The sequence below is a fragment of the Lissotriton helveticus genome, chromosome 7, assembly GCF_964261635.1.
Source record: "Lissotriton helveticus chromosome 7, aLisHel1.1, whole genome shotgun sequence".
NCBI classification, from domain to species: Eukaryota; Metazoa; Chordata; class Amphibia; order Caudata; family Salamandridae; genus Lissotriton; species Lissotriton helveticus.
Window position 1 is genome coordinate 1,488,396,358 of NC_136068.1, and position 24,002 is coordinate 1,488,420,359.

The 24,002-nt window shown below is 48.3% G+C and overlaps 1 pseudogene; it reads left to right on the plus strand.

Annotated features, from left to right (window-relative positions):
- The first annotated feature begins 5,037 nt into the window (after window positions 1-5,037).
- Window positions 5,038-6,794, plus strand: LOC144771345 (18S ribosomal RNA; annotated as a pseudogene).
- Window positions 6,795-24,002: the final 17,208 nt, after the last annotated feature.

Here is a 24,002-nt window from a genome sequence, read left to right on the forward strand (position 1 = left end):
AGCACAAGAAAAAGAGTTATATCCTGAGCATTGCTCAGGATATAACCCTTTTTCTTTCCCTCTGCCATCTGGTCGTCCGCAATGCTTTCCAACGGGGCGACTAGATGGCTGGGCTTCCCTGGAAGTCCCGCCGAGGACTCGTTTGCCTCCCCGATCCCAGCGAGGGCTCCAGGAGATCAGGCACATTCGCGCCTTGGGTCCCCTCCATCACCCGATGTGCACAGATTACAAGAAAGTGGAATATTTGTCCTCCGGATTACTAGGGAGCATGTCAGTCAGACTTCCGTGAGGTTCTGCGATTCCAAGGCAGGAGAAGGTAGGAGCCGGGCCTGGTTCTGTGCCTGCCTCCCATTCCTTCCCGACAGTGTCGTCACTAGGAGGGTGCGGGGGGTGCGGACCGCACCGGGTGTCACCCCATCTGGGGTGACACCAATCTAGTTAGTTAGCTGCCTGACTAGCCACTAGGCTAACTCAGCTGCTTTAAAGTTTAGTGCACTAGTGCACAAGCGCACGCCACGCACGCACCGCACCAGATGTACTTTGTGATCATGATCGTCACTGGTGGTGCGATGCGGATGCGCGCGGCGTACCCAGCAGGGTCCCAGGGCCGTCAATCTAATTAGCCCTACCAATGACAGCCCTGGGACAGCCCCCAAGCGCTGTGCACAGTGCGCACCTGCTGCTCCGATGCATTACGGCGGTCACGCGCCCGCCAGAGGTCAGAGACGAGAGTGCGTGCGCAGTGGTGCGTCGTCGTGAGAAAATAAAGAATTAATACCGCGACGACATCAGAGACAGACCACCATCTTCTCTACTCTTTTGATGATATATCGCGATTGGATTCGCGAGCGCCGTCGTGGTCTCTCCAGTCTCCCCTTCAAATTTGGGACGGTGAGAGAGAGAGAAATAATATCATGTATTTATTAGAATACTGCTGCATCATGCATGAACTAAGTTAAAAATGTGGCAGTGCAGTGGCACACAAATGAACTATCAAGATTCAGTTAGTAGTACATGCTTTTTTTTTTTACTGGCACGAAACGTACGAAAACATGGCCCTCTTCGGGCGGGTGCACCACTAGGCTAAAGCTTTCTTCCTCCTTAGTTGGGCAGTCATGATAGATAGGCTTGGGCCCCCAGGGCCCAACCACACCTCATGTGCCCCCTGCTGTACCCTGCCACCAAAGGTAAATTGGGACACAGTGGTGTTCCTACATCAAAAGCACTGGGATATTAGGCATGCACTCATTGTCACAAAAGTGTGCATCACTACGTCCCGTAGTGTGAGCACGTTTACATCACCACTCACTGCATAGTTTATTAATTTACCTATAAGGGGATGCATGGATGCATGGTCCCTACGTTACAAACGCCACTCGGGCACCGACAATACATTTTAATTCTGTAAATTCTTTTTTAATAAACCTTTTTGTACATCTCACGGCAAGCTTTGCATGTTCTAGAGGTCCCTGAACATCTCGAGTTCTGCGGGACACACCCAGTCTTGCCCGATATATTGATGGTCCAGTCGCAGTCTTGTTATGGACCCATTAGCCATTAATAGATGGAGACGTTGGTGCACTTCATGCCAATTTTAATGGCGTTAAAAACAAAGTCTAGCTCACAGGACAATAAATTGGAGGCAACATAATTCTCAAACTGTTTGTCATATGGAGCAGTGCTTTGGCACTGCAGCTTGAATATCTGTAGATCACGACCCCCTTTATTATGAACAAAGCAGCATGCACCCAGTTTTCTGGGCAGTCACATTTCCTGAGCGGTTCAGGTACTGCCACCATTTACCTTGTGCACAAAGTTTATGCCCAGGTAGGAACAGGAGCAGGGCCTGCCGCCTGGATGCTAATTCTAAAGGTCTCCCCACCCTTTCTTAAGTCGTTATAGGGGTGGGGGGTTCAGTTAGTATCACAGGCACCACCCTAATGCAAGCTAGAGTGGGGTACCTTACCATCCCAGCCCCCACAAGGTCTCGAGTCGGGGCCACTCTAAAAGCAGTAACAGCATTGAAGCCCACCTTTCAGCCACCATCAAGCGCCACTGCCCACTGCCGGACACCAGTCTGCTTCTTCACGCTGCCCTGTAGGACGGCCGACCCTGAAGCTGGAGAGCTGGGTTGCTGTCTTGGCAGGGATGCCCAGCACACGGAGCTTCATTCTGGCCAAATCGCACATCTCCCTGTGCCTAAACATGAAGGAGCCCCCCTGTAATATCTAGGTGACAACTCTCTCCCCCCAGCTGTACTTGATCGATCCCTTCAATACAGTTGTGAACACAATGTTGTGCAGATTCAATACAACCGGTATTCGCACATTCTATGTGGGTTTATATTAATGCTTAAGGGAGGGTGTTTCCTCAGTGTTCATCGCGTCTCTTTTGTAAAGCAGTACGGATGTCTAAGGTGGTTATTTAGACAGACCGTGTTCTGTCTGGATGTACAGTGGGCGTTTTGATTCACAAAAGGTGTAACCCATGCTCCTTCTAGCACAATAGGATGCAGGCAGGCACATCTCATGGTGTGCCCAATGGGGGTGATGCTCTACAGAAAGACTATCAGATTTTGTGCACTTGATCCTCTTCAGATTAACACAGTGGGTGTGTGGACAAATCTACCTGGTGGGAATATAACGATGCTCTCCAGTTGACAAAAAGGGCACCTTGGCAGATCTTTCGAGTGAGTGTTGCCGGGGACTGCGCGGTAATGGCATTTTGTTTGCTCTTTGATACTTGCACAAGTGCCACCATGGCCTACGAACGTAACGTTTGTTCTTGTGCTTGAGTGTCTACCATATATTGCAGTATTATACCTCTTCTAATTGTACTTTGTTTTCTCTCGAGCAGACTTCACTTTAAAATAGTTTATTGGGATTAGACTGTAGACACCTGGTGCAGAGATCTTTGTTTACCCAACAAATTCCAAAGCATTGTAGCTGTAAGATAACTTTGGTGGTGAATACACTTGCTGGCGAGATCTGTGTGCAGTCTAGTTACAGGCCGGCCTGACTCATACAAAGTATAAAGAGTTAATGTGATGTCCCAGCTGCAAAGTGAAGCATGCACCATGCAGGTCACAGATTTGTATTTTACGTAGGAAGCTGAGCGAGTTACTGCTTTCATTGCAGACATTCTTGAGTGAGATAGGTCTCAGGTTACCATCCTTGTAATATACCTGCTTAATGAATTATGAATCATCTTTAAGGAATTGCATGCTAACTGCAAGGTATAAGTTTAGAAACAGTGCTTTTTGATCAGTATTTCATTATTAAAATTTTTCACAAAAGTGTTCCTTTAGTAATAAAGACGCATTAGTAGTTGCTTTTATACACTGTTATTAGTTTAATTACGCGTGTAGATAATGCATCTGGCATTCAGACAGTGGATGTGAAGCTCTTACATTCAGGGGTTGGACAATTCAAAACCTGCCTTCAGTCATAGTTTATCTTTTAAGCACTTATAACCTGCACACATGTCACTTTTTCCTCCTGTAATGCGCCGTTTGCAACCTCATGTATTTTGTTTGCTCACAATTGTTACTTTTGCCTCTTGTAACTTAACGTTTCCTTTTGTAATTTGTTCACTTGTAATTTTCTCCTCGTGTTTCATTACTGTTCCTATTGTGAAGCGTTCTGACGCCTTTGGGTAAAGTCTGCGCTATATAAAAAAACGCATAAATAAATAGAAGACTGGAAGACCCTGTCCGGCCCCGCCCTTCCAGCCTCCTAGGCTAGTCCTGACCCGGGCGTTGCATTGTGCTTGCAGTTGCACACGGCCAGCTGCATGTTTCATTGCTCAAGGCAGGGAGCAGGCCAGGCCTTTCCTTGAACTCGTCACTTCACTTGCAGGTGGTTCACTTCACAGTTAGTTCACTTCATACGTATACTATGAAGTGAACTGCTTTGGCTGAAATATGCCTGCTTTGCTGGCCGGTCTTCATCCTGCTGCCTTATTGTCCAGTGGCAGCTTTTATGTCCCTGTGCTTTTGGCTGTGGATTTGTGTTTCTGCTGACTGGCTGTGCCATTTCTCTTTTGGGTTTCTGGTCTGTTGGAGGTAAAATCGGCGTTATGGGGTTACCAGTTAGAAAATAGAGCATTCATGCTGCGCCTTTCAAGTGCCCACAAAGAGAAGAGAGGAACCAGATGTTAAAGTGAAAGAGACAGTTCTTAACTTCTTATAATCTTTTACCTCCGACCTTGTTGAATTAAATTTTTCTTCTATGGCCTTTGTAAATATAGGAACTAAATTTACAAACGTTACTAAGGATTCTGTATGGTCCTGTTATTTGCCATCTGTGTCCACTGGCGGACTCGGAATGGAGGAGGTCCATGCGGTAAGTCGTGAGGGGTTGACACCATGAGTTACCCGCACCGGGTGACACCAACCCTAGTGACGCCACTGCTTCCCGATGGACCTTTCCTCCGAGCCTGCCTGCCCCGGGAGCAGGCAGGGACGTGAAGCCGGTATTCCCCATGCAGGGAGGTCCCTGCCATACTTCGATCGATTAGGCACGCTTGGTCCGTTTAGGGATGACTGCTTGGCCACCCCGAATGGACCGTCGGACTCGAGGGCCTGGCGCTTCCCCTCACCCAGCAGAGCAAAGGCTGAGCAGCCCTGGCCGCTTGCGTCCCCCTGTGTTCTGACGCAAGAGGAAGGGGTCGGGTAGCGCATTGCTCCGGACACTCCTGCCCGGCAGGTCTGTAGGCCCTGCATTCTACGCTGTCGCCCCTCTCTGCCCAGCTCATTTCCACACCAGCTCGGTGACTGTTCCGAGGGGTGCCGCAGCCAGGTTCTGCCACCCCTGCATCTCGCTCAGGCTGTGCTTCGGCCTGCCTCTCTCCTTCCGGGGAGACAGCTGGGCCCACAGGTGCCCATGCGACTGTACCTGCACCCCTCCAGTGAGCCCTCTGGCCCAGGTGGGTGGGCTCCTTCCCCTAGCAGGCTCCCCAGAGGGAGGGGTGTGGGAAGGTTGTCAGTCAGGGAGACGGACACCAGCTCCCAAACCCCACCCTGTCAGCAGGTGCGGCTACCTATTTGATCCTACCAGTAGCATATGCTTAAGTCAAAGATTAAGCCATGCACATGTAAGTACACACGGCCGGTACAGTGAAACTGCGAATGGCTCATTAAATCAGTTATGGTTCCTTTGATATCTCCATTTGTTACTTGGACAATAGTGGTAATTCTAGAGCTAATACATCCAAATGAGTGCTGACCTCCCGGGATGCATGTACTTATCAGACCAAGACCAATCCAGGCTCGCCTGGCCGCTTTGGTGACTCTAGATAACTTCGGGCCGATTGCACGTCCCCGTGATGGCGACAATACATTTGGATGTCTGCCCTATCAACTTTTGATAGTACTTTCTGTGCCTATCCTGGTGACCACGGGGAATCAGGGTTCGATTCCAAAGAGGGAGCCTTAGAAACGGCTTCCACATCCAAGTAAGGCAGCAGGCACGCAAATTACCCACACCCGACTTGGGGAGGTAGTGACGAAAAATAACAATACATGACTCTTTCGAGGCCCCGTAATTGGAATGAGTACACTTTAAATCCTTTAACGAGGATCCATTGGAAGGCAAGTCTGGTGCCAGCAGTCGCAGTAATTCCAGCACCAGTAGGGTATATTAAAGTTGCTGCAGTTAAAAAGCTCGTAGTTGGATCTTGGGATCGAGCTGGCGGTCTGCCACGAGGCGAGCTACCGCCTGTCCCAGCCCTGCCTCTTGCGCCCCCTTGATTCTCTTGACTGGGGGTCCGAAACGTTTACTTTGAAAAAATTAGGGTGTTCAAAGCAGGCCGGTTGCCTGAATACTTCAGCTAGGAATAATGGAATAGGACTCCGATCCTATTTTGTTGGTTTTCGGAACTGGGGCCATGATTAAGAGGGACGGCTGGGGGCATTTGTGTTGTGACACTAGAGGTGAAATTCTTGGACCGGCGCAAGATGAACCAAAGTGAAAGCATTTGCCCAGAATATTTTCATTAACCAAGAACGAAAGTCGTAGGTTCGAAGACGATCAGATTCAGTCGTAGTTCTGAACATAAACTATGACAACTAGCAATCTGGCGGCGTTATCCCATGACCAAAGTTTTTGGGTTTCGGGAGGAGTGTGGTTGCAAAGCTGAAACTTAAAGGAATTGACGGAAGGGCTCCACCAGGAGTGGAGCTTGTGGCTTAATTTGACTTGACACAGGAAACTTCACTCGGCCCGGACAAGGAAAGGATTGACAGAAGGATAGCTCTTTCTCGATTCTGTATTTGGTGGTGCATGGCCGTTCTTAGTTGGTGGAGCGATTTGTCTGGTTGATTCTGATAACGAACGAGACTCCTCCATGCTAACTAGTTACGTGACCCCCAGCGGTCGGCGTCCACCTTCTTAGAGGTACAAGTGGCGTTCAGCCACATGAGATAGAGCAATAACAGGTCTGTGATGCCCTTAGATGTCAGGGGCTGCACGCACGCTACAATGAACGGATCAGCGTGTCTACCCTTCGCCGACAGGTGCGGGTAACCCGCTGAACCCCGTTCGTGATAGGGATTGGGGATTGCAATTATTTCCCATGAACAAGGAATTCCCAGTAAGTGCGGGTCATGAGCTCGTGTTGATTAAGTCCCTGCCCTTTGTACACACCGCCTTTGCAACTACTGATTGGATGGTTTAGTGAGGTCCTCGGATCGGCCCTGCCGGGGTCGCACTGGCGGAGCATTGAGAAGACGATCATACTTGACTATCTAGAGAAAGTAAAAGTTGTAACAAGGTTTCCGTACGAAAGTATCATTAATGGCAGAGCGGCTCGAGCGACCGACGGCGCCAGCCTGAAGCCCTCGGCTGTCTCCTGCAAGCACACACTAGGCCCTGCCCTCGCGTGCCCTGGCCGGCGGAACGGCCGCATGGGGCACTTGGATGAGGACGGGGCCTCGGCGGAGGACCTGACTGATGCGCAGTGGACGGTGGCGATCCCCAGGCACCTCTTAATGGGAGGGGCACAGAGGTGGGCCCTCCCAAGTCAGAACACACACTCACCCGGCACGACCCCCGCGGTGGGCGTAAACTGAATGGCAGCGCTCTTCTAGATACTTGCATATGTGTTTAGTCTTTCTCATTTCAGTTGGCTTGTTTGTGGGATGTGTGGGGGGTAGGGGGAAATGTGGTTCCTGCGTTTGGTGGGCATGACAGGCGATTCTGTTGGCGCAGTCAGTGATTCAGGTGGGGAGGTGCTTGATACCTTGATCTTGGTTGGTGGAGGTAAAAGGCGGTGAGGGCGTCGGTCCACTGGCTCTCTGATACTTTCTTCCAGCTGTGGTGATGGGTGCTGGGCAGCTTAGTGGGTGAGCTGGGGGATCCCGTGATGGTAAAGTGGACGATGCTGTGGTCTGTCTTGGTGAACTGGCTGAACTTTACTCTGTTGCTGGCCGTGAAAATGGGGTCAAGTTTGTGTGTCCTGCGTTGTGTGTGGGGTCGGGGGCAATCTAAGTAAGGTCCATGTTGTTCATGCTCTCCAGGAGGATTGCTGTGTTTGTTTTGTTGAGGTCTCTCAGGAAGATATAGTGCTTGGTGTCCATTGCAAGTGGGTGATGAGTTTGGGAATGGTGTTGCAGAAGCTGGGGCGAGGTCTTCGAAGTCTGTAGGTGATGGTGGTTTTGTCTGTATTGAGATGGAAGTTAAGGTGTTCCATATATGGGGAAGCGCCTTCCACAGTGGTGGTGCAGAGGATGATTTCTTTGTGAATGATGGCGATATGATTTGTTTTTGTGGATGTGGTCTCTGTGTTAAATCTCATATACGTCCAGTGCTGCTGCGGCAATGTCCGGCACGGATGCACGTCTGAGCCAGGTCTCGGTAAGGAAGAGTATTTCAGGTTAGGGAGGTGATGGTATCACAGATCTCTGTGGCATGCTTGCAGGGTGATCATGTGTTGAGCAGGAGGCAGTGGAGTAGATTAGCCATGGTTGCGGTGGTGGTGAATGTGCGTGTGGGTGCTTCGGTGTTGCAAGAGAAGCGGCAGTGCCGGTAGATGAATGGCCCTACTGCGGAACGAGGCAAGGTGCGGCAGCAGTTATCAAGTCTAGAGCTTGGTGGTGGTCTATCTTTGGGTGGCGGGAGAGCCAGGGTTCCTGGAGCTGGGCACGGTCCAGGCACGGACGGGCTTTCATTTGTTATTGCCATGCTGTGGCTTCTAAGTAGGTTGGGAGGAGGGAGAGGTACTGAGGCGGGACAGAAAATGGCGGGACTCTGAGGGAGGGTGTGGGGGGCTCTGTACAAGTCTTTTGAAATTCTTTAGTTGGAGTCTTGATCCAATTCTGAATAGGATGAGCTATTGTTAATGTCTTCTTGTACCTTGTTAGAATTGTATATTGTATCCATGATAATCTATGCCCCTCCTGCGATTTGCATGGTTAACTCTCGTATTTTGGCTGTAACTGTTGAGTATCCCTATCTTTCTAGTCAAAGGAGTCATGGTGGGGGGTATGAAACTTATGTTTCTTCAGATCCGTTTGGACTAACCTTTCAAAATTGTCCCAAGTTTTGTGGGACATTGGTGCTAATAGAGTACTTTTTTCTTGTAACTCTTTTTAAGTCGAGCCTAGCAGCGCTCATGCGCTGCTCTGTGAGTCATGGAGTATCTACCCTGGGGGTGTAGGCCACGCCCACCACTTGCTAGTTCTTCTTTCCTTTGGACAATTGGCGTCCCAAACGCGGGGCCCATCAGCGACATAAGGTCCGGTAAGAGAGGTCCAGACGATGGGGTGAACATCTAAATGATTGGAGTATACCTGCCTTGAGAGGGCCCTCGTCCGGCTGCCGATTGAATGAGCTTCACCGATTCCGAACGGACCTCTCTCAAGTGACCTATTGTCCTGACTGGAATCCCACAGGAATGCTGCGGTAAAAACATGGAGAAAGAGAACGATCGGGCGCTGGAAAAAGGAAGGCGAAGAACTGTCCACATGGTCCGGTCCGGGTAAGGTCGTGACACACGACAAATTGCGAAATTGATTGATTGTTTGAAAATACTAGTATTACCTATTGATTGCTTCTGGGAGATTCTCTATTTGCAAACAAACACAGAAACGCCATACTCTGTTTAGTCTTTGCAGATAGTGAAGGGTAGGCAACGCAAAACTTTAACACGTCGTGCCTATATTTTTTTCTCCCCATTGATTGATTGATTGAATCGGGCATTGAATTGTTCGAAGTTGGTTCTCTTAGGAATCTTCTCTGCCTGCAAACGGGGAAGAATAGGAATATTCTCTCTCCCTTTGCAGAGAGTGAAGGGTAGGTAACGCAAACCTTTAACACGTCGTACCTATTTCGTTCCTCATTGATTGATTGATTGACCGAACATTGACTGTTCGGAATTGGTTCTTTTGGAGGTATTCTCTATTTTGCAAACGAGCACAGAAGTCGCCATACTCTAGTCTTTGCAAGTAGTGAAGGGTAGGTAATGCGGACCTTTGTCCCCCGTTGTAATCTGTCATGCCTATCTACTCCCCACTGGTTGATACGCCAGTTTCACCCGGACCATTTACTAGAGGAAGGTCATCTGGCCCGACCAGAAAGCACCCCTAGTAAAAAGGACATATACAATAATAGCGAAGTGATCACTGTAACCTGTTAACAGAAAACTTTAGCATGAAACCACCTGGAAAGAAAAGAATAGGAAAGCGAAAATCAGTAGGCCACTGATGAACATGAACTTTTTAATAAATAACAAACAAAGAAACGATAACAATACGTAATGATAAAACTTATTAATGCCCTAAGAAACAAGAAAACGTTAGAAATAAGAACGGTAAACTGGGGAAAATGCAAGTCAGCAGAACATCCGCCCCCATTCTGGAAACTTCCAAAGTGCAACAAGTTTACGGCTACGCCCAGCCGGAAACAACACATATAGGGCGGGTCCTGCTGCCAACAGTCGGCTGGAGATCATCACGTAGGGTGTAGCCGGAGGAGAGGCCGAGGCCAAAGGGACCCGGCCAGGGGATTGCCTTGACAACGCCAGAGAGTTGCAGGGGGGGAATGTCTATGTCCTCGACCCTACCCTCTCTCTCCCAGTTCGGCCGTGGTGGCACTTGAGAGTTGCAGGTAGTCCCTCCACTCCCTCTCCCGGTCCGGCCACCAACGGCCGGGGGCTGGGGCCGACGGGATCCGGCTGCAGCCGATGAGCCAAGGAACCCGTTTATGGGGCCAGAGCAAGGGGCGTCCGGCCGACATCCACCGGAAGCCCGGCCCAAAGACGGACGGGACATTTTTTCCTTCTCCTTCGTAATGGCAGCGACAACACGCCAGGCGCCACTTCTTTCTTTTTTCTTCCGTAATGGCAGCAACAACACGCCAGGCGCCACTTCTTTCTTGTATAATGGCTGCGACAACTCTGGGGGGGATGTCCTGCACATGCCTCCGACCCCCCCCTCGTCCTCATCGCCTGGTCCGGCCATAACAAATGTCAAGCGAGACGCCGTGGGGTGCACTGGGAGGGAGAGACGGTGCGAACAGGCCTCTCCCGCCTCCCCAGGGGGAGGCTTCCCAGCTGCACCCTCAGCGCTCCAGGCGCCCGGATAAGGGTTCTTCCACTGTGGCGATGCTGCAACACCTCGCCCGACAGGGTGGAGCCCGTCCGCTCCTTTGACCCCGCGATCGCCGGTAGCTGCCGAACTTTCAAAATGGCGATCGACCTGGCAAGAGCGGGCCCAGCACGAAGGAATGGCCCGGCCACCAGTTGACTCCACCACCATAGTTCTCCACAACCTTGAAGATTCTAGAGGAGCCGCGGGAGTCCCCGACTCCCGCAAATACCCCCGATGGTGAATGATTGCCATGAGTGCCCTCGGAACGACGGTAATATAGCCGCAGGACGTCGGCGCTCCCATGCTGTCGCCAGCCTCAGGTTGAATGACTAGAATCCCGCAGACTACAGTTCGGATCAGTTCCGGCGAAAGCACAGTATGACCCGGTAGAAAAAGATTGTTGCCTCCCTCCCCTTTTGACTGATGGTTCAAACCACCAATCCTTTCTTTTGCCCTTTAACTGAACTTTTGGACTGCCAAGAGAAGCTCTGAGCCAACCACGAGTTAATAGACGTTTAGACTATGCCTGGTTCTGCCTGACTGCACCCAAAATGGCGCCGATGCAAATGAAACTCTCACACTCCTTATTGTACCCCGATTGCTCAGCCTTGATGTCAAAGGATATGTATGAAGCTTTTTAAACATATAGATTGATATAGAATGTGTACTGGTTATGAGTTCGGACAATGGATTGATATAGGATGTGTACTGTCAGTTCGGGAAATGAATTGATATGAGATGGGTACGGGTTATATGTTCGAACAAAGAATTGATATTGGATGGGTACTGGTTATGTGTTCAGACGGTAAATTGACATCAGATGGGTATTAATTGAACATTCGGACAATGAATTGTTGTTGAATTTGGCACATCATGATTATTGAAAGTTCGAAATTTCGATGCTTATGATATTCGCTCACACTAAAGATTCAATATGATTTTTATTGCACTTGGCGCACTTTTTATGAAATAAACGACAACGGACTCCACTAAAAGTTTTTCTAATAAAGTATTCCCACATCTACAGTTCGAGCCTGCTCCGTGGCCGGCACACGGGGTTGTAGGCCCATATTTTTTGCACTGGCATTCTTATTAAAGATTTTTTGGAAAAAGCAAACGTAGTTGTCACGTGTGAATTAGTAAGTTTCGAATAAATGACCACTGTTTAAAGATTAAAAAGGTATAGTACGCAGAGATACTGCAAAAATGAATGGTACGGTTTTTGTTGTATGTACTTTGCACACTTTTGTACAGCTTAAAGCAACCACTAAAAGATCCTGGAATTCAGTCTATACTTTATATGCTACCTGTATCAGAAAGATTGTACTAAAATGCCCCTAAGTCGCTCCAAAGGAGTGCCATCTGGCCTCCCTACATACGATCTGTAATACCACACTTGGGTGACCTATGCTATCCACCGGCTTCCGATAAACATCTCTCGCACACTAAAAGGTTCATCTGGGCTTAAATGCCGAATTGGCAAGAACTGCGTTCCGGGGAGATAGACCGCGTATGTAGTAAGTAAAAGCCTTTTCGGGTTTATGCGCGCTGTTGTATTCTTAAATGCTGCCCCCGCCCCTTCTTTTTCCCTCTTTCTGCAGGTCACCTTGGAACATCGATTAGGAATACAAAGAAGGAAAATGGTGATCTGGCGGACGAAGAAGACGGGAAAAAGGCGTTCGATTATGGTGCCCATGCACTCCGAATAATACCACCAAAAATAACGTGCACACATGATTATTCACTCCACGCTTAACTAAATAGGGAAAAGTTTAGGGTATATTTCGAGGTAGGGGTTACACAAGTATCCTCCGCCGAGAGGACTAGGGATATTGCCAATATTTGAAAACCTCCTACCTCCTTTTCCGCATCCTCATAGGCACATAACTAAAAGCTGCCCCATTGCTCTCCAATTGACACCAACTGTTGTCTCAGCCTGGAAACGCACTTGCTAAGAATGACTCGAATAAACCTCCGTGAGCATTAGCCCGACCAGGTTAGTTCACGACCAGTTGCCAAAGGCGTAAGTGTGTACAATCAAAGCCACCAGTAAGAGGCAGCCAACGAATAAAAGATAAGAAAAAGGTAAAAAGAGCTTAGGATGATAAAAATGCACAGCATACAGAAAAGGGATAATTTTGGCCAATAACTGTTTCATGTTTTGTCTTGGATTTTTTTGTGTATAATACATGTACTGTCTTCCCCGTCTGAGTTTGTGTGTACTTGATGCATGAATCTACGTCATCCTTCTGCCTGTGTTTCCGTGCTACTTAACCCCTGTTGTTCTGTGTTGCACGCGCACTGAACGGTCCATTATTGTACACGTCTCTCTTTCTCTCCCCGTGTCATACGTGTACCGAGTGGACCATTTAGGGTGCGGTCTCTCTCTCTCTCTGTCTCTCTCTCTCTCTCTCTCTCTCTCTCTCTCTCTCTCTCTCTCTCTCTCTCTCTCTCTCTCTCTCTCTCTCTCTCTCTTTTCTCTCTTTTCTCTCTCTCTCTCTCTTTTCTCTCTCTTTTCTCTCTTTCCAAAAACCCCGTTTTCTCTTTTCAAATATAAAGACGTTGTGCCCCTCCGGCACAAAACATTATTAGGTTTTCTCGAACGCAAAAATGTTCAGCAAAATTGACCAAAACCAAAGCGATTGTGACTTGCCATATTACTACCTCTCCTTTCTGCAAACGATAGAACCCGAGTTGGTAATGAAGGAAAGGACAGGTAAGACGACGAATGTCCCCTAATCTGGCCTTTTATAGGGGAACTATAACGTCAATGGTCTTCTGTTTCTCAGTTCGTTAGAAAATGCGATCCCCAATGTCCCGATTGCCCCACCCCCTTGCACCTAAGTGCGGATGTCCAGAGTACCCCACTTCTCCCGATCGACCCTAGCTCTCTGTCCAAAAGCACCCACTCGCCCCCGATCAACCCTATGATAATGCCCCTGCTTGCAAGAATTAGCCGACCCCGAAAGGAGATGTGATATTGTCGATACTTGGGTTAAAGGGAAGAACGAGTCTCTCCATAAGGACTCTATTTTTTGTAACGTAATACATTGTGTACAAAAGTTCAATTTCTCTTATCATATATCGCGAATGAACGCCAAACAAGTCTATGAATTCAATATGCAATGCCCTTCTACAGACTCCATAAATAACGACCTCTGACTGTGACCGATGAACCTATCCCCCACCTACTCAGGAATAGGGAAGGAATTGAGATGTATATCTGTTCTCCCGATCGGTTTTTCTAAAAACTTGTTTTTCACCCATTTAAAGATACAATCACCAAAGGCGAGGAGCTGGACGTGACGCACAGCCTGGCCACAGATCATGGAGCACGTGTGACGACCAAAGGTGGAGCCGCAGAGCAACGAGACGCGGGACGAGGCACAACTTTCAAGTTCAGCTGATGAAGGAATAAGGGGCTGCCTTGAAGCCCTCGACTTGCTGACCCACTCGTGCCTGAAGTTCCCGTCCCTTTTTGAGTCCGACTGATGGGCCTGTCTGCTCATTGTCCTTTGCTCCCTTGGTCCCTTGGTGTGTTCGAAGATCTGGCCCCACTCCGCCCTCTCCTCCCTCGATTATTCAACAAACTCTTTCATATAAAATTTGACTATGGACTGGGATTTTGTCACGGAAAAGGAAAGACACGCAGGTGACCAGCATAAGGCACCCCTAAGACAATAAGTTAGGAAACAGGACTGTGATCTAACAGCAGAGGACTGATCGCACCCTGCAACGTGTAAGGACGAATCCGAGCTGGACCTATAGCTCCACCGCCGGTGCTCAGCAGCGCCAACAAAAGAAGACGGACTCTGTTAAAAGACATTGCGACAAAGACCCTCCCCCTTTCCAGAACTTTCTATTCGCCCCTTGACTAAATTACTTGTATCGAATTGAATACCTCCCTCAACCATTTTGTATTGCCTTTTAAGAAATGTTTCATCGGTCACTCATGTGGTTAGTTTTCCAAAAATCCCCTATAGTACTGACAAGCCGGAAGGTATCAGAGCGTTCTTTCTGTATATGATGTCACTAGAGAGAAAATGTGAACTTGATTTTTATGTGTCGGAACATTTTCCTTGATTCTACACCGACTAAATATTATGCGATTTCTAGGCTTGTATAAAAAGCCCAACAGATGTAAATTAACATGTATTGTATTCTGCCTATCACATCGACTGTGTAGAAATTGAACGTGCTTATGTAAAAAGCAGCGACTGTTAAAAATAGCAATGTGTATGTACATAAGCGGCGTTCATTTGTGTTCACAGTACCCCTTGGTGTAAACAGAATGGATATCACTAAAACTCTGACTGTGTTGTCCCACTAGCATATACCCATGCACACACGTACACGACAGCCATTTTAGGCACCATGGCCTCTCAGTTTGCGGTCGATCGCCAGCGCCCCTTCCTTGACCCTGCAAGCTTCCCCCATGCACCCTGGCTGCCCCCTCTCCCACATGCGCGAGTCATGAGCCCACCCCTCCCGCATGACTCTGTCCCTCAGAATCGTACCCCGCGCCTGACCAACACCTCCTGTCCCTCCATGAATACCCCTCCTTTAATAACCTCTTCCTCTGAGCCTGAATGTCAGCCCTGACCACTGGTCATCCCTTAGCCTGAGGATACAGTTTATTGCCCACTACTTTATGCACTCGTCTCTCTTGGAAGAAGCTACTATTGATCATGGCCACCCCACCCCCTGAGATTTGATCAGGCACACACATTCCAATGGAATCAGCAGAACACTCAGCCGCATGACAGCCCCCTCCTATTGCATGGAGGATAAGGGCCCTACTGTAGCCACGTGTTGGAATACCTCCATACTATACAAAGTGTTGATTGTAATAAAAGATGCCTGTGTGCCACAAACCTGTGTATAAAAGACGAAGCCTCAGAGAAACTTGTTAGAGCACCTCCCGAAGACACTATGCGAGTGTCCCAAAGGACAGGCTCTCCTCATGAGTAATAAACCCTGTTCTTGTTTTCCTACTTCCAGTGCCCGTCTCTTTATTTGGTAGCTATTCAAGATGCAAACGAAGAGTCGCCCTGCACCAGCGGCCTGGGCATTGGGTGCGATATGGGCTGACTTTTCAACACCTTGGACTGTGAAAATTGCTTTATTTTTATTTGTTAAAGGCTGCTCATTATCCCGCATTTGGATGGGTTTTACCTTTGGTGGCAACTGCCCCGTCACATGTCCCTTTACTTTTGGCTTTTCTTATGTGTTTGGTGCACTTTTTTCTTTTTTTTCGTCTAATGGTCCTCTGCTGTTTCTTGTTGCTTTCCTGCCTGTGCTGCTACGCACACTGCTTCATCTTTTTCCACGAACACCAGATTTTACGCAATCCAATCAGGGTCGGTCATCGAAGGCACCATTTCAAATTAGTTTTAAAAAAGACGTGATTAACTATAGTCCCCTGCTTAGTCTAATAAGCAAGTCTCGCCCACACAAGAGAGCAGAATATCAGTTCTCATGCTTTGTTTTGTGTGAGCCTGCAGGTCGATTCGTTACCACGTTCTCCTGCCAGCCTCCACCCAACAACACTTACACAGTGGTCTGAGTGCTTTCACTTTCGCGTAATGGGCTCTAAATAACATCTTGCTGAGAGAACAGCAGTTAGTCATGCATTTCTGCATTTTGCCACTACTTCTGCATTGGACTCATGATCACAGTTCTCTTATGATTCTTTTTAATGAACTTCGACTGCTGGTCTACAGTTCTATATTTACTGAGAAGCCCTTTGTAATACTTGCTGCTAAAAGTCCAAGGTGAGACCGATCAAGGGTTCGTACTTCCTAGGTCATTAGCATGAGCACAGCCCATCACCCTGATCTATGGGAAAATCGAGTTTATCGAGTGAGCTGTGTAACGGGCCAGCTTTATTGAATAACATCTGAAAACGTGGCTGTTCACAAACTAAACAGCAGGCTTAGGCTAGGGGAGCTATCATTACAGTGCCAGGACACCGTTCGGTAACAGCGCGCTCTACAAATGTTATAAATAAATAAAATAAATAAATAATAAATCTGCAGCAAAAAGCCCAGCGTCAAAGTTTACAGTGAACCTGATTTGTAAAGTTTGCGTCCCATATAAAAAGCCGACCCCACCGCAGGGTGAATACCGTGCTGCGCTGGAACGCAACGATAAACTCGCATTCCACATCTAAGCACTAGGAAGGAGGATTAAACAAGCAGGGAAAACGTTCATTTGGCAGCCATGCCTTTCCTTGCGCACGACTTCGTCCTGTGCCACAGGAGCAGTGCCTGTCCCACTGTCCAACCCCTGCCTGCCCCATTCCCAGTAGCAGTGGGGCCTGTCTGGGGCACATCGCTCATGGTAGCAGCACGTTAGTGGTGAGACTTACACTCTGATTCCGGCAACTGCCTGCCTGATCTGCCTTCGGTCTCTTGTCTTAAAATGGTATATAGAAAGAGAACTATAGAGCACACTTCAAAAAAAGGAAAGGAAATCTCCTGCAATTTTTTTATGCATTGGCACAGTTGATGTCTTGCACTTTGAGACACACCCGATATACTTGCTTTTAGGGATTCTGTTACATCTTGCACCCTTAGATGGAAATAGAAAATGAAAATATTGATTATCCCTACTGGGGGTCGCATCTAAATGAGAAGTAGCATACATTTGCAGTTGTGTGGTTTATAGCCTCAAAAGGGTGGGTGGCACCAGTACTGAAAGGGGAGCAGCCTTTCTATACTCAATTTGGGCACCAGGCACTTTATTTAATAATCTATTTTTTTTAATTTTTAATATTACTAATTAACCCCTACGCTGCTAGGCCTTTTCCCTCCCCTGTGCTAAGCCTTTTTTAGGGTATTTAGGGTAGTTTGCGCTTAGTCCCCTGTAACTTTTTGACCACAGAAGGTATCTACGCCAAATTTGCGTCCTTTTCTTCCATCATCATGGGGATTTTAAAGGTACCCAGGGTTTGTTTATTCCCCTTGAGGGGACCCTGAAATTTGCCAAAATACAGCTACAATGTTTTTTTTGTGGGAAAAAAGTTCTGGAGAAGAATAATAATCTGCAGCAAAAAGCCCAGCGTCAAAGTTTACAGTGAACCTGATTTGTAAAGTTTGCGTCCCATATAAAAAGCCGACCCCACCGCAGGGTGAATACCGTGCTGCGCTGGAACGCAACGATAAACTCGCATTCCACATCTAAGCACTAGGAAGGAGGATTAAACAAGCAGGGAAAACGTTCATTTGGCAGCCATGCCTTTCCTTGCGCACGACTTCGTCCTGTGCCACAGGAGCAGTGCCTGTCCCACTGTCCAACCCCTGCCTGCCCCATTCCCAGTAGCAGTGGGGCCTGTCTGGGGCACATCGCTCATGGTAGCAGCACGTTAGTGGTGAGACTTACACTCTGATTCCGGCAACTGCCTGCCTGATCTGCCTTCGGTCTCTTGTCTTAAAATGGTATATAGAAAGAGAACTATAGAGCACACTTCAAAAAAAGGAAAGGAAATCTCCTGCAATTTTTTTATGCATTGGCACAGTTGATGTCTTGCACTTTGAGACACACCCGATATACTTGCTTTTAGGGATTCTGTTACATCTTGCACCCTTAGAGGGAAATAGAAAATGAAAATATTGATTATCCCTACTGGGGGTCGCATCTAAATGAGAAGTAGCATACATTTGCAGTTGTGTGGTTTATAGCCTCAAAAGGGTGGGTGGCACCAGTACTGAAAGGGGAGCAGCCTTTCTATACTCAATTTGGGCACCAGGCACTTTATTTAATAATCTATTTTTTTAAATTTTTAATATTACTAATTAACCCCTACGCTGCTAGGCCTTTTCCCTCCCCTGTGCTAAGCCTTTTTTAGGGTATTTAGGGTAGTTTGCGCTTAGTCCCCTGTAACTTTTTGACCACAGAAGGTATCTACGCCAAATTTGCGTCCTTTTCTTCCATCATCATGGGGATTTTAAAGGTACCCAGGGTTTGTTTATTCCCCTTGAGGGGACCCTGAAATTTGCCAAAATACAGCTACAATGTTTTTTTTGTGGGAAAAAAGTTCTGGAGAAGAAAGCGTCTGTTTTTTCCCTGCAAATGGTATCAACAAAGGGTTTGTGGTGCTGAAATCACCATCTTCCCAGCTTTCAGGGACTGACAGACGTTTGTCAGAAAACCAAAATTTTTTACACAGCTGGCATTTTACTGGGACATAGCCTATTTTTCGTGCTTTCAACCTCCTTCCAGTTAATGGTAGAAATGGGTATGAAAGCATTAATGGATCCTGGAAAGCTATGCATTTCGGAAAAGTAGACAAAATTCTAAATTCAGCAAGAGGTCATTTATGTAGATCCTTCAAGGTTTTTTTATAGAAACTAACAGTTAAAAATTGAAAATTAGTTTTAAAAAAACAGCCATTTGTGCCAACAATTTCACATGTAACATCTTCTAAGCATGACATATTTTTTAAAGCAGTATACAGTTACATCCGCTAGACTTTTCTGATTGTGGGGGATATATAGGACTTGTAGTTCACCAAGAACCAGAGAAACCCAGAGCCAATAACTGAGCAGCGTCTTGCACTTGTTTTTTATTGTGTACCGAGTATGTAGCAATACATTTTGGAAAAATAAACAGTAAAGAATCGGTATGAAAGACACCTATGTGTTTCCGAAATGGGAACAAAATATAGAGTTTAGAAAAAGTAGCTATTTGCACATCTCCAAAATTGTGGGTATCCAATCTAGCATGTGAATTATAGTGACTTCTTTTTTACACATTGTCTTTCATTTGGAAGGCAGAAATGCATCACAAGTCAATTGGTATAACAGTTGCTCAATGATTCTGTGTTACCCTAAGTGTCCCGATAAAAATGGTACCTCACTTTTGTGGGTAGGCCTAGTGCCCACAACAGGAAATGGCCCAGAACACACCACATTTTTACAGTGAAAACTGATGAGCTGTGGAATTTGAACCTTAGCTCTGCCGGCACCTAGGGAAACCTAGCAAGCCTATACATTTTTGAAAACTAGACACCCAGGGGCAGATTTACAAGCCCTTTGCGCCTAATTTACGGTGCCATTGCGTCACTTTTGTGACGCAGCAGCGGCGCAAATCCTGTACCATGGTGCGGGGGTACTTACAATGTGACGCATCTGGGCGATGCGTCACGTTGTAAAGCCCTGCGCCACATGTCGGCGTTCCTGTGTAGGGGGGGCGTTCCGGCACCGGAACGCCTCCTAAAAGTGGCTGAGTGAAATCTATAAGATTTCACTTAGTCACTTTTAGGCCTATGCTGCGTCAAAACCCTGTGCCTGCCTGAAGCAGGCGTAAGGATTGACGCAGCATTAACTAGATAGGGCCCCCAGAGCATTGCTGGAGCTGCGTCGCGCTTGCGACACAACTCCAGCAATGCGCCACTTTTACGCACAGATGCGTCACGCATCTGTGCCGTTTTTGCCCCATGGTGCGCCGCATTGTAAATGCGACGCATCCATGATGGCTGTACTGTGGCGCACAATAATTGGCGCATCCCTGCTGATTTGCAGGGATGTGCCAGTTATTGTAAATATGCCCCCCAGGTTGAATCCAGGATGGGGTGACTTGTGTGGCTCTCAACAGGTTCTGTTACCTAGAATCCCTTGCACACCTCGAACTTTGTAAAAAAAAAAAGAAAACTCTTTTCCTGACATTTCTGTGATGAAAAGCTCTGGAATCTGTGTAGATCCACACAATTCTACCCACCCCACATTCCACAAAGTCTTCTGATAAAAATGGTACCTCACTTGTGTGGGTAGGCCCAGTGCCCGCGACAGGAATCGGCCCAAAACACAACGTGGACACACCAGTGAAATCGGAGAGTGGTCCGATAGCGCTGCCGTCCCTATTGTCACCTCCTTGATATAGCCTATAACCCGTTGGGAAATCCAGAATAAGTCAATCCGTGCGTATGTCTGATATGACACTGAGAAAAAAGTATACTCCTGAGGCTCCAAGCATCTTTCAAACCCAACTCCCCAAACCCCTGGAGCATAGGCACCGAGAGTGATCCCAAGTGTCCTATCCTTGTCACTAACATAGCTCCGAGCACACAGCTAGACAGGTCAAAGCCCCCCTAATACTAAATCCTCATCTTGAGAGTCCACAATCATATTCAGTGTATCTTGGAAGAAAGCTTCTTGGTGCTCATTAGGGCTGTATATGGATGTTATGGTGTATGTATGGGAATCCCACCAGAACACGCAGCGCCAGCATACTTCCCAGTAATTCTGCATGTACCCCCTTTACCGTGCCCTGAAAATGGGAAGCTATGAGAAGAGCCACACCTGCCTTTTGGCCCAGAGCAGAGGAGAAATAGTGTCTATCATACCATTTGGAGCGTAGGCGTTACCAGTCAGCGCGCACCAAGTGGGTCTCCTGTATTAGACTGATATCGCAACTCGCCTCTCTAAGCATTGTAAGAAGTATACGTCGCTTAACGGGTGCATTAAGCTCTCGGACATTGAAGCTCATGATTCTAATCCTAATGGTGGACATATGGGTACTTAATGGATTGGCCAAGAATCCCTCCCTGGGTGCGCATGTGAGTAGGGACTCCCTCCCTCCGCTCCAGGTCAATCCCATTCCGGAATGATGTGTTGCACAGGTAAATGTAAAATGTAAATCCGTATTTGTAAAGCGCAAACTACACACCCTTATGGGTCTCAAGGCACTGGGGGCCGTCATGGAAATTAAGTGAGCTATTGCCCAGAGTCACATGGTGCTGAGCTGAGCTGCTGCCGGAGATTGAACTGTGAACCCTGTGTTCTGAAGTCAGCTGCCCTGGCCGCTGCACCACACCTCTCCAGCCTAACAGTGTCCCCACGTCACCCTCTTCCCATCTCCCTCCCCCAGCCGCAGTGGTTTGCTCAGTGCATTCTGCCTCCTGATTCATCATGTATATATTGTATGACATTGTGTCCCATGTGCGTGCATCATGTGCGATTGAGGTACAGGCAGCCTCCGTTCTCTGAACTCGACCTCTCCCTTTGCGGGCTACAGCGTCCCCCCTGGTTCCTTGTGTCCCGCGGCCAATTTCTTGCTAGGCCCCCACATGGCATCGCGTAGAGTAGGTCCCATTACAGGAAAGGAAAGAAGTACAGATAGAAAATAGGTAAACAAGCCTTGAGAGGGTGCCAGCTGGCCAGCATAGGACGCTCTATCGTGCATGGGTCTCTGTGTTCGGTGTTTGGTCATTGTATCGATGAGAGTGAGCCCACTCTGCCGAGACTGAGTTTAGTCGCTTCTGGACGCATCTGGGGTGTCTGCAGCACCAAGTTAGTGAATAGCTGTGTGGCCTACACTCAGTTGTTGACGCAAGACACAAGTTGTCTCCAGTCCCATCTCGGTTTTGTATCTGTCGGAGCAGCATCTTTCTTTCTGGCTTTCCTTGGCTGTTTGTTTGGAAGGTTTCTCGCGTCTGGTCCCTTGTCATCTTCTGGGTTTCTGTGAATCGCTTGGGGCGGTATCCTCATTTGTTGATTCAGGGCTGCCCTCTTCCTCTAAGTCAAGACCAAGTACCTCCTGTGCCCCCTTCAGTGACCAAACTGAGTGCAATTCCTTGTTCCAGACAAATGAAAGCCTGAAAGGGTGTCCCCAGCGGTACTGGATCCCCTTATCGCATAGGTAGTCTGTAGCTGGTTTCAGAGCTTTACGCCTTTGGACGGTGAGCGGTGACAGGTCTTGGTATATTCCAATTGAAGCCCCTCATACGCCTGGGTCGATTTATCTCTGGTGGCTGCCATTATGATCTCCCTCTGTTGAATGGAGTGGAGACATGAGGATGTCATGTTGCTGGCCCGGGTTTTTGGCTGGTCGGCCTGCTCAGTCGGTCTGATCCAGGATGATTTCTTTGTCTCCCAGTGCAGGGGCCACATGACGGAAGAAGCGGACCACCCAATCCTCCAGCTTCCCCCATCTGCCTGGAGTGGCACGCCTTTAATAATAAGTATGTTAAATCTTCGAGAGCTGTTCTCGAGGTCTTCCAGGCGAAGATAAAGCTCCTCATTCCTGTCTCTGTTTAACCAACTCACTAGCCTGTTCGGTAATCTCCTCCTCTCTTGGATCGCCATTCCTCTCTAGAGAGTCAACCCGGTCGCCGAGTTCCTGTACCTCTGCCCTGATTTGCTTAATGTCCGAGGTGACATTGTGTCGCAGTCCAGCAAAGTCTTCCCTGAGAGTCCAGAACAGCTGCTCCAGGAACCCTCATGTGATGGGCTCCTCCAGTTGTTCTCGAGTCGGGTCCATATCTTTATCCTGTTGTTGGGTTGTGGGGTGGTCCGTTTTCTTAGTGCACGGTTTCTGCAGAAGGTCCTTGATCATCGGGTCCTTCTGCAGTGAGTGGTCATCTCTGCGGGGAACTGCCGCTCGTTACCCACAGTATGTTTGTTACGGCCAGCCTCCATCTGCGTCACAGCCTCTAGAGGAATCGCGGTTTTGGCAACTAGCTGATTCTGCCCCACACCTCCATGGTTTTGGGGGTGCCAGTAGACACCAGGGAGTTGCCCCACTCGTGGCCTCTCCATGTTGGGTCTGCAGCCTCCTTTGGCCTGGGGTCTTCTAATGTGTTCCTGCTGATGGGCTGTAACCCCCACCAGGCCCGCTCCCACCTTCAAATCCTGATTGTGGGCTCCTCTCTGCTTCTGGGGCCAGACTCTTGCCTCCTTTATGGCCTATGGACGTGCGTAAGGCACAGTTCGCAGTGGGGACGGTCCACCCAGCCCACTCCTCCTCCACTCGGCTATATGTCTGATTCACTGGTTAGAGGATGGTCAGGCCTGCAGCCGCTCTGCTTGCAAAGCCGGGGGCAGTTCCTGGTACCACCTGCAGAAGCCCCAAGTCAAGTCAAGTCAGAAATATATATAGCGCGCTACATACCCAGAGGGTCTCATGGCGCTTGAGGAAGGGATGGGAATTACTTGTCGAATATCCAGGTTTTAAGTTGCTTTCTGAATGCTAGGTGGTTCTGTGTGAGACGTAGGTGAGTGGGGAGTGAGTTCCAGGTTTTAGCTGCGAGGTAGGAGAAGGATCTGCCTCCCATGGTGGTTTTATTGATGCGAGGAATGGTAGCAAGGGCTTGGTTGGAAGATCGTAGCTGGCGAGGGGGGGTGTAGAAGGAAAGTCGTGTGTTGAGGCATTCGGGTCCAAGTTCGTAGAGTGCTTTGTGCGCGTGGGTAAGGAGGCGGAAAGTAATCCTCTTATTGACGGGGAGCCAGTGGAGGTTTTTCAGGTGGTTAGAGATATGGTCTTTACGCGGGATATCTAGTATGAGTCTGGCTGATGCGTTCTGGATGCGTTGGAGTTTTTTCTGGAGTTTTGCGGTGATACCGGAGTATAGGGTGTTTCCGTAGTCCAGGCGACTTGTAACCAGTGCATGGGTGACTGTTTTTCTGGTTTCGGTGGG